The 15816-nt window shown below is 41.2% G+C and overlaps 1 protein-coding gene across 1 annotated transcript in view; it reads right to left on the bottom strand.

The window, feature by feature from the left end:
- Positions 1 to 311: 311 nt before the first annotated feature.
- Positions 312 to 15816, bottom strand: part of NINJ1 (ninjurin 1) — a 220857-nt gene continuing 205352 nt past the window's right edge. Inside the window, exon 4 of the mRNA XM_078661611.1 lies at positions 312 to 3916. The gene's annotated coding sequence lies outside the window, so the exon portion shown is untranslated. The remainder of the gene's footprint in view (positions 3917 to 15816) is intronic.

Raw genomic sequence — 15816 nt, forward strand, 5'->3', positions numbered from 1 at the left:
ATTAGTGAAGTTGGTGTTTTGGAGTAAACAACTCAAAAACGTTTCTCACACACAAAAATTCTTTGAAAAACCTTATTCTTGTTAACATTACAACCTACTTACTTACAAACAAATGATTGTGTCCATTTAATAAAAAAAAGAGAATAAAACCTCACTTACCATAGTTAACATTTGCATAAAGATTAATATTCTGTACATACTTTTTGACGTGATTAAACGCAAAACCCGGCATTGGTATATACTTCAAAAAAATTATTTATTTACTAAAGTAACAAGAAGTTTTGCATTAAAAAAATTAATAAAAAGAATTATTGAAATGTCGTTTTTTTAATAAATGCAATATTAAGATAATGGACACAAGTACAAAAAACAAGATAAATGAAGAATAAATTATGAATTTTCAATGATTTGTATTCATAACATGGTGTGTCAAATTGAAGGAACAGGTACACATTTTTCCCAGGCTAAATATTACTTCCCCATGCAATATTTATGATTATCTGAACACTTTGTCAATCAGTGAGACTACCTATTTTTCAGTCTGTAAATAAATTTGCTTAGGTTTATGACCAAAATGGAAGACTTAAAGAGGTAATAACATTACCAATAATAACATTACCAATTAATTTACAAACAAGAATTGACTGAATAAGCATTTGTCATTAACAACCCCTAGCTGTTTTCTGCACCCATCGTCAGTCTAATAGTGATGTAGGGTGCTATTGCAAACTTCGGTGTAAACTGTGATCAGCTTAAGAATGGTAACCAAAATCAGCCCTGTCAAAAATGTTCAACACGCCCTACTTTCGGTTTTTTTCTTCTTCACTGTCATCTCTCCTTGCCCTTGCTTTGCCTGATGCCATAATGTAGTGGCAAGCTCAAGATAGTGAGAGAATCCGTGGCTTGACTTTATTATACACTGTTGGGCCCTGGAGTTTAGTTTTCGCCTCTAGCAAATAAAAAAAAGAAATACTGGAACCAGAAATGTAAGTAGTCAGGTAAATGTCAAAATATAGCGTCGGCTTTTGCTCTATCACTGTATAGACAACTGAATGTTTTGCTCAAAACTTCAGGACTTGGAACAGGGACTTTGTGGATGAGAGTTCTGCATTCCAGCATTTTTCAAATGTTCATTAATGATTATAGACTGAAAACATTTTATAGTTGTAGATCACAGTATCTTCTCACAAAAGCTAAATCATTTTCTTACAGCAGCAAAACACTACTGTGGAATAAACTCATTAGTTTTAATTTTCAGTGCCCGGTGAGTGATAGGTTTGTTGTCACAGGCTGAAAAACGTATGCAGGAAATCAATTAGACATTTAATTTAATGGTTCGGATTTCAGACCAAGTTGAGATTAAGATTTGTACACATTTAGAGTTTGACTTGATTTAGAAGACCACTGGTGCTCAAAATGCCTTCATTTGTTTTGGCAAGTCAAATGTTTAAAAGCTTCTAGTTCTGAGTCTATATGTGCACCACTCACTCAGGGCAACACCTCTCTATAGCCAGAAAATATCACTAACAGACTTTAAATGTGATGCAGGAGTAGTTCCATTTGAATTGACGTGCTGTCACGGCCAAAAAAGATGAGCATGATATGATTAGCTCTGGGACAAACGCTAGTCGACTTACATCAGTCTAAAACTATTTCAACATCAGTTTGTATTGCAACTAATGTACTTAGAAACAGGTACATTGAAAACTGCTGTTTGAGACATCTGAAAATATGCCCCTAGGACATTCGTACATATGAAGTAGTTGTGTAATGAAAACATAGGGCCCGATTACGAGTTTGGCGGTACAGGAGCAGGCCGCCATTCCACCGCCCAGCTCCATGACCGTCAAACAGGGCCGCCGCACTGCCGCCGGATTACCAGTTTTTCATGATCGGGTGGGCGTGTGGATGGCACGGTGTTCCTGCGACAGTGTCTTACAAAGGCACCTATGTATGCCTTAGAAAGGCTCTGCAGCAGTACCGCTACAGCATGTTCCAGCATGGCATGAAGTAAGAAGGAAATGCCGTGCTGGATTTGGGGGATGTGGGGGTGCATGAACATAGGGGGGGACAACATGTGTCCCCCTGCATGCAACCCATACATAGGATGAGGCATGAGGAGCCCCTGTAGTGCCCTCTTTGTTTCATGTCCGCCAGCAGTTTAATGGAGGAAGAACCTTCATGACACCGTTCACTGTCCTGAAACTCGTAATATGCATGACAATACCGCTGCGGCACCGTCAGCATATATTGAGCCCCTGACCGCCTCGGGACATCCAGGGAATGCGGTTCCTTGGCAGTTGCGGCCGTGGAATGATGGTCCAGCTGACAAAATTGTAATACGGCAGTTGGAACGCCGGAGCGACGGTGGCTGGACCGCCATGCCCTCGCGAGTCCGGCTGGTCCTTGGACTGGCAGACTCATAATCAGGCCCATAGATTTAATGAGGAAAGGAAGACATTGGATTGCTCTCTCATAGGATGTGCCCATAAAGTGCATAGATAATTATATATAAAAAAGTTTAAGTCCTACATATAATTTTTATAAAATAATTGCCTGTGTAAAATATATATTTCAGTTCTATTATACATAGAGGAATGTTTGTATACATGTTACATTTGCTTTCAATGAATGATATCTGGTGATTTTTGAAAAGTGAAACAAAATAAAAATGGCTTAAGGTAGGTTTCGTAAATTGTGTTTGGGACTCCTGGAAACTCACACATAACTCCCAAGAGTCACGGACAATATTATTTTAAAATGTTCCGGCATACTGAGTTTAACAAAGTATTTTGGTTAGCTAAGTATATTTCATTTGTACATATGTCTTTTAAAATGTTTGGATCTTGAACAAATTTCACAGGGTTTCATTAAAACTGTCCGAGAAACCAACAAATGAAGCGCAGATGAAGGTTTCGTAGTTCCCTTGTTTGATTCCATTTCTAATGCCAAGTTTCACTACAAATAATAACGTGCTTTCTCTGATATCAGTGTTACAGTACATAGCATAGAAAGTGTAAAATTGCAACAAAAATAGAAATGTCTTTAATTGAAATATTGACCATTGAGTTCTGCATAGATTGTTTTTGTTTAGAGCATTTTCTGTAGATTTTCTTTTCTTAGATTTGAAGGACTCACTATGTAGTACTTGCTCAAATTCCAGAAAGATAGCTCTTTAAAATTCGGTTTCCAAGAAGTCCTTGCTCATATCTTACACTTACTGTGGATTTGGATATTAGTTTTAGTTGGAGAAACATTTATCAAAAACACTGCATTCTTCTGCCATTTAAACAGCATACAGCTATGTTTCTGAACTATTCTGCCGGTGTCCTAAGCAAGGTATGTTTTCCTTTTCGGTTTGGAACCAGAGTTGGTAGTAGTGAGGTGTCAACTTTTGAAATTCCATATTTTCCTGCTGCTCTGAAAGCATTAATTGCAAGAGGTGCACACATAAAAGATGCAGAAGATTTTTCAACACTCCTGGTATATTGAATCAACTAATCCTGAAATATGATTGACTCTTTCCTGATAAGGTGGAGATGAGGGTTCATTCCTTTTACATCCGTGGGCAGTTTAGCAAGGAAAATGAGGTATTAATTTCCAATTATCTTCCGCCAGCCATGCAGGTTTTTCTGGTTACTGAGAATCTCGAAAGTAATTGTTGGTAATGTTGAGTAGGTGATGGTCAGATGAGGCTCTACATATGAAACCCCACTGCTTGACGTTTCTATCACTTTTAAAATAATGTATTTGGTGAAGACAGCTAAAAAGGATCCACATTCTGGTTGCAACAGCAATACAAAGAGAACTTCAGAAAATGAGATAGCAGAATAAGGTAGAAGTTGCAGTCCTTCATTGTTGCTCATTCATACTGGCAATCTACAGTTATCTTCATCCAGTAAGTGAGCACGAATACCTGAAATAGAGTAAATGTAAAACAGCACAGTTATGAATTAGTTATACATTAAAATACAATGTAATTGTAATATTCATTTACTTGCATACTGTATTTCTGTCAACGCATGTGCTACAATTATGCTTGCTGCATGAACCATGCCACAAAGGTCAGCACATTGTTTCACTAGCCGGAACAACCAGAGAGGAGTGGGAAGGATGGAGAAAGCAAGAAGATACTAAACAACCGTTATTTGCACCAACATATTAAAAGAAGAACACTGCAAGTAATCAAAAATAGGTTTTTACCATAGGCGTATGGTAACAAAATATGTGTGTGAACTGACTGTGAACCGTGCATACTAAAACTTCTTCTCTTGACTTTTTTCAAAGACAGCTCTTCTCACTTAAATAATGTTGCAATGTAAATTAAAATGGGACTTTATAGCAAACTTTAGTACAATTGTTTCCTATGGGGTAATCAGCCATGCACATTAAGAGAGTGTGCTCATTAACAAATCCAGTTATAGCAGAGTCAACTACCTGTCAATACTTCACATTAAAGCAATATTATGTATACCTATGAAACACTTGCAGCGTGAAAGAACACTGCAAATAACCCAAAATAGGTATTTGCCATACCTCTAATTTTAAATTAGGCTCATGGTACCAAAATGTTTGTGTGAGCCGACAGGGAAACGTGCATTCTAAAACCTCTTTCCTGACTTGGATGGCAAGTACATGAAGGCTGATATTTTCGAGTTTTAATTTAATTTTTAAGTCAAGCAGTGGCTAGTTTGTGTAATGACTTGACCTTCCAAATGCCATTGAGCTTTACTGTGTGTAGACACATGTAAGTAACACCATGAAGGATGCATAACACAATCGCCTTTGCACTATAATTTTAACCGTGTGATAGCAAAGTTAGGATTACAATACTGACTTTATTAAACTGGTCACAACACGTTTTTAATATAGCGTTAGAGCTATACTGGCTATTAAAGGCCCGCTCCAGCGTTAAAGGCCCGAGCCGAAGGTGAGGGCCTTCAACAAGGGAGCGGAATTTTAATAGCCGGTATAGCCCAGCTACGAACGGCTATAAGGCTATTAGAACATTCTGCCACTAGAGGGCAGAATATTCTAACAAATTAAACAAAGGCCTCTCGGAACCCGAGGGGATTGAAATACCCTCGGGCTCCGAGAAGCCTTTGTTTAAACAACATTGGAATGTTGCTCTGCGGGCCTTTACCAGCCCGTAGAAGCATGGAGCACTCCATTGTCTGCAATGGAGTGATCCACATTCCCATGTTCTAATACCTTGTAGCCACTTCCTATTTGCCTATCACTGATCAAGAGGACTGACTGTAATACCTCTCTCACAGATCAAATGAGTGAATTAATACCTCAGGGGTTGAGTATTAACAAGGAAGCGGGATTTTAATAGCCGGTATAGCCCAGCTACGAAGGGCTATAAGGCTATTAGAACATTCTAAATTAACAAGAAGGGGAGAGAGAGATTAAAGGTGGATTCATTCTCCCTGGTCAATAGTTAATAAACAAAAGGAATCCACTGAGGGAGGGTTTCCCTACTCAGGTTGGGAACACCCTGTGTTGTAAAATATCCGCAGTCTTCTTCATGGTTTTTCAATCATCTTATCATCTTGTTAATATTAAGGCCTTTACTGTCTTATTGCATGTGCTGCAAGCTTTATAAATCGAAATGAGCAATAGTTCATATGCTCTTAAATCACATTCAATTGTTTTTAAAATAGCTGGCGACTTCCAAGTAGCAGAGATTATTATGCTTATTCCACCCAACCCCCTTTCTAACCCATATCTTTTTCTGCCTTTCCTCCATCCGTAGAGAACTATTTATAATAGTGTTGTCATAATATAGAACAACATTCTACATGTGCTGCAGTTCAAAGTAGTCACTAAATGTGCCCCTTCAATTCCTGTTGCATTCCTAAAGGTAAAATGTTATCCCGGTTGAAGGAAACACTTCCCAAACCGAGGATGCAAATTTCATCTCTGTATTTAGTCCTCCAAAGCAAAGCCCGAATATATACAGAAAGATCAGTAATAGGGCATTAGCCTGATGTAATAAGTGGCCCTTTTTTGAGGGAAGAGTGAACTTCCTAGCCAGTGAACTTCTTGTCTACCATTTCCATAAATGTATGCTAACCCTTCCCAGCTACAAGTACCATGATTCATCGTTGGGTTCCTCTACACCATGACTTAATCATTGATCTGTAGTGTGCTCTAATTGGCACTCTTCACAGTTAGTTTTGGTTGATATGTAATACTCAACCCCTGAGGTATTAATTCACTCATTTGATCTGTGGGAGAGGTATTTCAGTCAGTCCTCTTGCTCAGTGATGGACAAATAGGAAGTGGCTACAAGGTATTAGAACATTGGAATGTGGAGCACTTTACTGCAGACAATGGACTGCTCCATGCTTCAATGGGCTGGTAAAGGCCCGCAGAGCAACATTCCAATGTTGTTTAAACAAAGGCCTCTCGGAGCCCGGGGGTATTTCAATCCCCTCGGGTTTCGAGAGGCCTTTGTTTAATTTGTTAGAATATTCTGCCCTCTAGTGGCAGAATGTTCTAATAGTTAATAAACAAAAGGAATCCACTGAGGGAGGGTTTCCCTACTCAGGTTGGGAACACCCTGTGTTGTAAAATACCCCTCACACACCAAAAGGACCCTTGGTGTCATGCTTCATCATTGCGGTCTTCGCACCCCTCTACAGGATGCGGCGTGCTTCTACCAGCGACTACGCGGGAGCACTTATTTAGACTATGTGTGGTGTGTGTGAAGGAATTATTATGTGCGTGAGTAGTGAGGTTATACGGGGAGTGAGGTTAAAAAGGCCTGGCTCGTGGGGTAAAAAAGAATTTTAATCTGCCCCCGGGCTGGCGCTATTAAAAACGTGCAGTCAATGGAGGTGTAATATGCAAGACTATGTGCACTACCTCCCACGTGTGTGTGTCGACATGTTTCGGAGACTAGGCAACTTCTTCAGGACAGGGTACACAAATCCCCACCTTACTCACGTATCTCTACTTAAAACATGTATTTATTTACAAAAGTGCAAACTAGTGCAGGTCCTAATATGTACCTACAAGATGAGAAAGTCGCAGATTGTCGACCTGTAAAGGAAGGGGACAAAAAATATTTTCTGGTGGTCCGCTCCTTTAAATAAAACACTAGGCGCAGTGACCTGTGGAAAAATATACAATCATTGTGTGGGCTCCGATCACTAGACAGAAATGTCAATCTATTTGTGAATTCGTGCCTGGCGTGAAAAAAGGAAATATACAAGACATACAATACACTCAACATAAAACACACACTCTAAGAACGAATTATGCATCCTTTTACAGGTAGCGAATCTGCACGTTAACCCCTACGTTCCTGAGGCTCATGAGGCATTGGATTTGACTAATAACAGTATGCCATTTCATTTCATTTCCTTTTCCTCTCACTTTTTCTGAACCCTGAATATTGTTACCACCATAAAAAGGAATGGACAAAGAATTCGTTCTTAGAGTGTGTGTTTTATGTTGAGTGTATTGTATGTCTTGTATATGTCCTTTTTTCACGCCAGGCACGAATTCACAAATAGAATGACATTTCTGTCTAGTGATCGGAGCCCACACAATGATTGTATATTTTTCCACAGGTCACTGCGCCTAGTGTTTTATTTAAAGGAGCGGACCACCAGAAAATATTTTTTGTCCCCTTCCTTTACAGGTCGACAATCTGCGACTTTCTCATCTTGTAGGTACATATTAGGACCTGCACTAGTTTGCACTTTTGTAAATAAATACATGTTTTAAGTAGAGATACGCGAGTAAGGTGGGGATTTGTGTACCCTGTCCTGAAGAAGGAGCCTAGTCTCCGAAACATGTCGACACACACACGTGGGAGGTAGTGCACATAGTCTTGCATATTACACCTCCATTGACTGCACGTTTTTAATAGCTCCAGCCCGGGGGCAGATTAAAATTATTTTTTACCCCACGAGCCAGGCCTTTTTAACCTCATTCGCCGTATAACTTCACTACTCACGCACATAATATTTCCTTCACACACACCACACATAGTCTAAATAAGTGCTCCCGCGTAGTCGCTGGTAGAAGCACGCCGCATCCCGTAGAGGGGTGCGAAGACCCCAATGATGAAGCATGACACCAAGGGTCCTTTTGGTGTGTGAGGGGTATTTTACAACACAGGGTGTTCCCAACCTGAGTAGGGAAACCCTCCCTCAGTGGATTCCTTTTGTTTATTAACTATTAGAACATTCTGCCACTAGAGGGCAGAATTTTCTAACAAATTAAACAAAGGCCTCTCAAAACCCGAGGGGATTTAAATACCCCCGGGCTCCGAGAGGCCTTTGTTTAAATAACATTGGAATGTTGCTCTGCGGGCCTTTACCAGCCTATTGAAGCATGGAGCAGTCCATTGTCTGCAGTGGAGTGCTCCACATTCCAATGTTCTAATACCTTGTAGCCGCTTCCTATTTGTCCATCACTGATCAAGAGGACTGACTGTAATACCTCTCTCACAGATCAAATGAGTGAATTAATACCCCAGGGGTTGAGTATTACATATCAACCAAAACTAACTGTGAAGAGCGCCAATGAGAGCACACTACAGATCAATGACTAAGTCATGGTGTAGAGGAACCCAACGATGAATCATGGTACTTGTAGCGGGGAAGGGTTAGCATACTTTTATGGAAATGCTAGACAAGAAGTTCACTGGCTAGCAAATTCACTCTTCCCTCAAAAAAGGGCCACTTATTACATCAGGCTAATGCCCTATTACTGATCTTTCTGTATATATTTGGGCTTTGCTTTGGAGGACTAAATACAGAGATGAAATTTGCATCCTCGGTTTGGGAAGTGTTTCCTTCAACCGGGATAACATTTTACCTTGAGGAATGCAACAGGAATTGAAGGGGCACATTTAGTATCTACTTTGAACTGCAGCACATGCAGAATGTTGTTCTATATTATGACAACACTATTATAAATAGTTCTCTACAGATGGAGGAAAGGCAGAGAAAGATATGGGTTAGAAAGGGGGTTGGGTGGAATAAGCATGATAATCTCTGCTACTTGGAAGTCGCCAGCTATTTTAAAAACAATTGAATGTGATTTAAGAGCATATGAACTCTTGCTCATTTCAATTTATAAAGCTTGCAGCACATGCAATAAGACAGTAAAGGCCTTAATATTAACAAGATGATAAGATGATTGAAAAACCATGAAGAAGACTGCGGATAAGCATTATGGAAGATGGGCCTATAGCTAAAAAGAAGTCCACATGGTGTGGCAAGGCGATTCTCAGCCCACTGATGGCAATCTAGCAGAGAAGCATCCATATGTCATTCTCTGTCATTTACTCACCGATCTAAGCAACATATAAAAAAAAGTTAGTTTCCATGAGTAACGACCTTCCAGTTGGATACTCTATCTACCAGCAGATTCTTCACCTGCTGAATAATTTCAAGCGCCAGACTGTATCGAAAAACATGCAACACCTCCCCTTTCTGGTAGGAGGTGAAAACTCACCACAATAAGGTACTCTTCTGGACTGCCTTGCTCTTCTAGTTGTATGCATACCCCATAAGAGCCGGTCATCGGACCTAATCCCCATCTGTATGGTCAATTTAAGAATTAACAACTCTGAGGATCCAGCCAATTAAGTCACTCCTCCACAGATGTAGAATGTGGTGGAGAGTAACTGGTAGGAAGGGTGAGGGACTGCCCTACATGGAACGGGGTCATCATTCTGCAGAGGCAAGTCGCTAAATCCTAAGGACTAACTTGTCTGGGAGGAAGCATGTAAAAGGCAGTAGGATGCTCATCTTTTGCAACTCACTGATGTACCTCAATAATACAACTGCCACAGGGAAAACAGTTTCAAAGTGTAAGAGATTCATATGACAACTGTGAAAGGGCTAAAAAAGTAGCACCAATTTAAAAAAGAATCAGAACAAGATTAAAATCCGATTTGGTCATCAAAAATGGAGTAAGAGGAAATACATGTTTGTCCCTTCAAAATTCAAATAATGATTAGAGATTGAAAAGGCACCTCTGTTTCCTTTGACAGAGCCCAATGCACACCCCATCTGCACCAGTGATAGAGCGAAACACGACACAAGCAACCACAGGAAGACAGACATTCAAAGGATCCACATTCTGCTTGGGGCACTAGTGGCAAATCTGTTTCACCTTCCAGATTAGAACGATTAAGTGGGGGGCAACAAGCTGGCATTATGAGATTGAGCACTCTGGTGGTAGTTGGAAGATGCTCAGTTGTCACCACTGAATCTCCAGGCATGAAGGTGGAGGCTCTGGAGGTTGGGGTGCAATATCAAACACTACTGGGAGTGAAGACCTTCTATGAGAAGTATATGGAACGAGGGGAGCAGAAAGTCTGCAAACCATAGCCTTCTCAGCCAGTCTGGGGCAATGCAGATGGCTAGGGCCCAATCCTGATAACCATCCCCAGAAGTAGAGGTACCAAGGGTATGAAAAAAACACATACTGATGTTCAAAATTCCACCTCAACCGAAATGCATCCTCCAATGCTCCCTGCAACCAATCCTGGAGAGCACAAAACTGCAGGCAATAGGCTTTGCCATGAGCAGCAAAGAGGTTTACCTGAGGTGCTCCAAACAGGGTAAAGATATTATGAACTACCACCATGTGGATATGCCACTCGTGATCAGCAAAATTACACTAACTGAGACTGTCAAGCCTGATATTCATTGATATGGATGGATGGCTGGTGACAAGCCAGATCTCATGCCGCATGTCCAATCCCATAGCTTCAAGGCTTATCAACAGAGAATATGAGACTCCATTCCTTCCTCCTTGCTGATGTATCACATGGCAATCATATTGTATGTTGACAGGAAAGCCCAAGTTGAAAAGCATACAATAGGTTGCCTATAGGAGATCTGACACCGTGTGTAGTGAACTGACTTTGAGTAGCCAGTCACCTAAGTGCACGATACAGAAATGTTTATGGTTCTCAGATTTGCTGCCACCACTGCCATGACTTTGATGAAGGCTTGCAGTGCAAATGTCAATCCAAACAAGAGGACCTCAATCTGCTAGTGGGTAGACCCTAGCCCAAAATGCAAGTACCTCCTGTGAGACTACAGGACTGGTAGGTGGAAGTAAGTGTTCTACAAGCCCATGACACCATCCAGTTTTAAGCTTTGAGTGCCGAAAGGACCTGAGCTAGGGACAGAATCTTGAATTCTTCCTTGCACTGTAACAAGTTCAAGACTCCGACACCTAACATAGGACAAAGCCACGGCTGTCCTTCTTGGGAACCAGGTAGTACAGAGAGTAGCACTCCTGCTCATCTTCCAGGTCTGGAACTAGCTCCGCAGCTCCTTTCTGCAGCAGGGTTGCCACATCCCACTGCAGGATCAGAAGATGGCCTTCCATCTGAGGGGGCCGGGAATGGGGAATCTGGGGTGGAGTCTACTGGAAGGGTCGGGCTTACTGTGGCATAGTGGCTTATGTTAACATGTCACACAGTATGTTTGGTATCATGAGAGGAATGTGGAATGTTGGGGATGGACGGATGGGAGACAGCGGTTGGCGGCTGGGGTCCTTTAATAAAGAAATACTTTACGTTGCTCCAGTATACGTCTTTTCGATTATGCCATACTCCACACCTACCCCTTTCTACTATCTAAAGGACCCACTGGTCCAAAGTTATGGTCTTGTAAACCCGCAGAAAGGTTGATACCCGTCCTCCGACCGGCTGCACGTGCCCCTTCAAGGTGAAGTTACAGTGGTTTTACAGTTAGTGAAGGGGAAGATGAGGAGGAGGGGGAGGATACTGGGGCTCTTGGCCTCTTTTTTATCCTCTCCGTCTATACTGATGGAGAAGCTGGTTTTGCTGCAGGGGAGGTTGAAAGCGCAGATGTTGGTGAAAGCTGAAGCCTCACGAAAAGCCTAAACATTTTTCAAAATTTCCTATAATCTCTGGCATGTGGTTCAAGGCCCAAATATAAGGTCATTGCTCTCCCTGCCTTAAACCTTTCAAGGGCATCATCAGCCTTGTCCCTGAAGAGATGTGCTCCTTTGAAAGACATATCCATTAATGCCCCTATATATCTAATGACAACCCAGTTGGTTTGAGGCAAGCATGCCTTTGCAAGGTCACTGAAGAACCCATGGCCCTGGCCACTGAATTTCAGTATCTAATGCAGATTTAATAATATGCTTGGTAGCATCCTGCCCATCTCTGCCCATCTCCATTAACTGGTCCTTGTAGTGGCCTGGTAATTTAGGCACCACTAAGGCTGCCACGTCCCACAAGGTATGGATGTAACTAGCAAGCAGGTATGCGTCATTGACAGATTCAAGAGCTATGCTACCCTCAGAGAAAACCTTCTTTCCAACAATCTTCAATCTTCTGTTTTTCCTATCTTGCAAAGCTGCCGAGAACACATCAGGATTTGGCTTCAAACAAGCAGAAAACGGAACCACTAGGCTTTAAGATGATGGGTGATTCAACAGAAAAGATTATGCTACTTACCCAGTAAGCATCTGTTCTTGGCATGTAGAGCTCTAGATTCACATGCTTTGCGTACTCCGGTCATCTAGTGTTGGGTCCGGAAGTTTGCAAGTTGTTTTGCTTCGAAGAAGTCTTTTCCAGTCATGAGGTAAGGCGACTCCTCCTTTTGGTGATAGTGCGCATGGACATCAAGTCCATTGTTAGATTGTTTTCTCGCAAGAGGGTGAAAATGGAGTGAGTGTAGTACAGAGTTGTCCATGCATATATAATGCAAATAATGAAAACTGACACAACTACAGGTGCCGGGGGGGGTGGGAGAGAGCATGTGAATCTACAGCTCTACATGTCAAGAACAGATACTTACTGGGTACGTAGCATAATCCGTTCGAGGCATATGTGCAGTAGATACACATGCATTGCATAGATTATATAGCACTATTCTCCCAAAGAGGTGGCTAACCTGTAGATGTTACAGTTGTCTGAAATAGTGTTTTAAGTACTGCCTGGCCTACATTAGCTTGTTGTCATGCTAACACATCTTACACAATAGTATTTGATAAATGTGTGTGGTGTGGACCATGTTGATTCCTTACAAATGTTATCTATAGGGATGTTACCTAAAAAGGCCGTAGACGCTCCTATTTAACAAGTGGAATGTGCTTTAGGAGGTTTAGATAAAGTTGTTTTAGCTTTGGCATAGCAGGTTTGAATGCATTTAACAATCCATCTTGCAATACCTGATTTAGAGATCGGATTGCCTTTGTGAGGTGTAGCAAATGCAACAAACAGTTGTTTCGTTTTGTGAAAATCTTTTGTTTATCTATGTACAATAAAGCTCTTTTAACGTCAAGCGTGGGAAGAGCACATTCTGCTACAGAATCAGGTTGAGGTAAAAATACTGGTAACTCAACTGATTGGTTTATATGAAAAGCAGAAATCACTTTGGAAACGAATATAGGGTTGGTGCGAGAAATACCCTATCTCTGTGTAGATGAAAGAAGGGTTCTTCTAAGGTTAATGCCTGTAGCTCACTAACTCTCCTCAGTGATGTGATCATAATGAGAAAAGCAACTTACTGTGAGAGAAATTGCAAGAGGCACTTATGTAATGGTTCAAAAGGTGGACCCATGAGCCTTGTGAGAACAATGTTGAGATTCCAAACTGTGGCAGGAGGAACCCTTGGTGGTATCACTCTCTTCAACCCCTCCATGAAAGCTTTGATTACTGGAACTCTGAATAGTGGCTGATATTGCCTGTTCTGCAAATACGCAGCAACTGCCTCAAGGTGCAAACAAATAGATGTGTAAGCTAGTGCAGATTGCTGTAAGTGTAACAGGTAACAGATAATGTTTTGTATAGAAGCATCTAAATGATTGATTTTGTTGTGATTGCAGTATACAAGATTTTTTTTTCACTTTGCTGCATAGCAAGCTCTGGTAGTAGGCCTTCCTGCTTCTTTTAGAATATTCATGCTATCTGGTGGTAAATTTAAATAACCAAACTCTATGACTTTAGGAGCCAGATCAGTAGGTTCAGGTCTTTGGGATTTGGATGTTTGATTTCTCCATGGTTCTGTGTGGGAAGATTGGAGGTGAGGTGTAGCTTTTGGTGTGGAACTAGTGACAGCTCCAACAGGGTAGTGTACTATGGCTGACAGGCCCATGTGGGAGCTACTACAATTAGTGTGAGGGATGTTTGCCTGAGCTTCCTATCTAGACACGGAATGAGCAGGAGAGGCAGACAAGGGTAGGCAAACATCCCTGACCAGTTCATCCATAGGGCATTACCCTTTGAGAGTGAGTGTAGGAACCTAGAGCCAAAGCTTGGGGCATTTTGCATTTCTGCTGTGGCGAACAAGTCTATTTGTGGGAATCTCCATTGTTGAAAGTAGGGAAGGAGAACTTGGGGATGAAGTTCCCACTCGTGAATTTGCTGTCTCCTTCTGCTGAGAAGGTCGGCAATTTGATTGTTTACTCCTGAGAGGTGTTCTGCCAAAAGATAAATCCAGTGATGGATTGCCCAATTCCAAATGGCCTGAGCGAGTCTTAACAGTTAGAGAGAGTGTGTCTCCCCCTGCTTTTGAACATATTACATTGCTGTCATGTTGTCTGTTCGGACTAAGACAGTTTTGCTTAAGAGGTGAGTTTGAAAGGCTTTGAGTGCTACAAGCTCTAGATTTGTTGATGTGCAGGTTTTTGTGTTTGTTGCTCCACTGGCCTTGTTTTGTGTAACTTTGGAGATGCGCACCCCAACCTGTCGGAGTTGTGTCTGCTGTGAGCACAAACTGTGGCATTAGGTCGATGAAAGGCCATCTTTTTGATTCATTTTGGAAATACACTGTATGCTAGAGAGGTGATACCAGGTTTTTAGTGGCACATAAAATGCAAAGCTAACACACACATATATCCTTTGCTGGCCACTCACACAAGATATACGCACTTTGTTCAAAGCACTGGAGGATTCTGGGAGATACATCTTAGGGTGGGACTATGGTGATCCCCTTACAAGAAGCAGGGAGCCCTTTAGAAAAATGCAATTTTGGAAATTTTTAAAGATATGTGGGAACAGAAAAATCCCAAAGGCAGAGAAGAGGAGCAGGGATAAATAGAGAACAGACCAAGCGTTCTTGGCTTTAACGTGCTTGTTGCATGCAGACATATTTGTAGCAGATGTGTAGAAAAATAACAGAATAATTTACTCCAACACAACATTTGTCACCCTGAATCACTAAGGAACAACATCCTCTTTGGTCAATTTCACCACATCAGAAGAAACTGCAAATGGTGTACTGGCTACTTTAGGGGGGCTAATAACCTAACACAAACTAGGTAATAGAGGTCACTCTAGTACACTTCTCAAGAGAGTACTAAAACGAGGCCTGGAATTATCTTAGAAAAGAATTGCTACATCATAAAGAGATGAAGAATACAGATAGATTGATTTGTGTAACCACACTCTGTCCTTCTCTTCCAAAAATTACCAAACACATTAAAAAAGACTGTCCAGTGTTGAGCAATTTAGGACTTATATATGTTGCCCCTATGTTTTCCTTTAAATGTGTGAGAACCCTAAAGGATCACATAGTACGTGCCAGTGATTAGAATCCCTATGAAAAATTCCATCAACAATAGCTGGGGTTTCCAACCAATAAGAGGACACCATGTAGTGTTAGTTGCACTTTCTGTGATCTCAATATTGTCACAAAAATAATTCTTCTGCATATTATACAAGAAGTGCACAACATTTCCAGTTGTACTAGCATGACTGTGGAGTATGCTATTGGGTGCCCTTGTGAGTTCATTTACATTTTGCAGACCTCCTAAAAGATGAGAAATACAATCGGACAAAATATAAGTAGAATA

Source organism: Lissotriton helveticus, chromosome 9, assembly GCF_964261635.1.
Source record: "Lissotriton helveticus chromosome 9, aLisHel1.1, whole genome shotgun sequence".
In the NCBI taxonomy this organism is placed as follows: domain Eukaryota; kingdom Metazoa; phylum Chordata; class Amphibia; order Caudata; family Salamandridae; genus Lissotriton; species Lissotriton helveticus.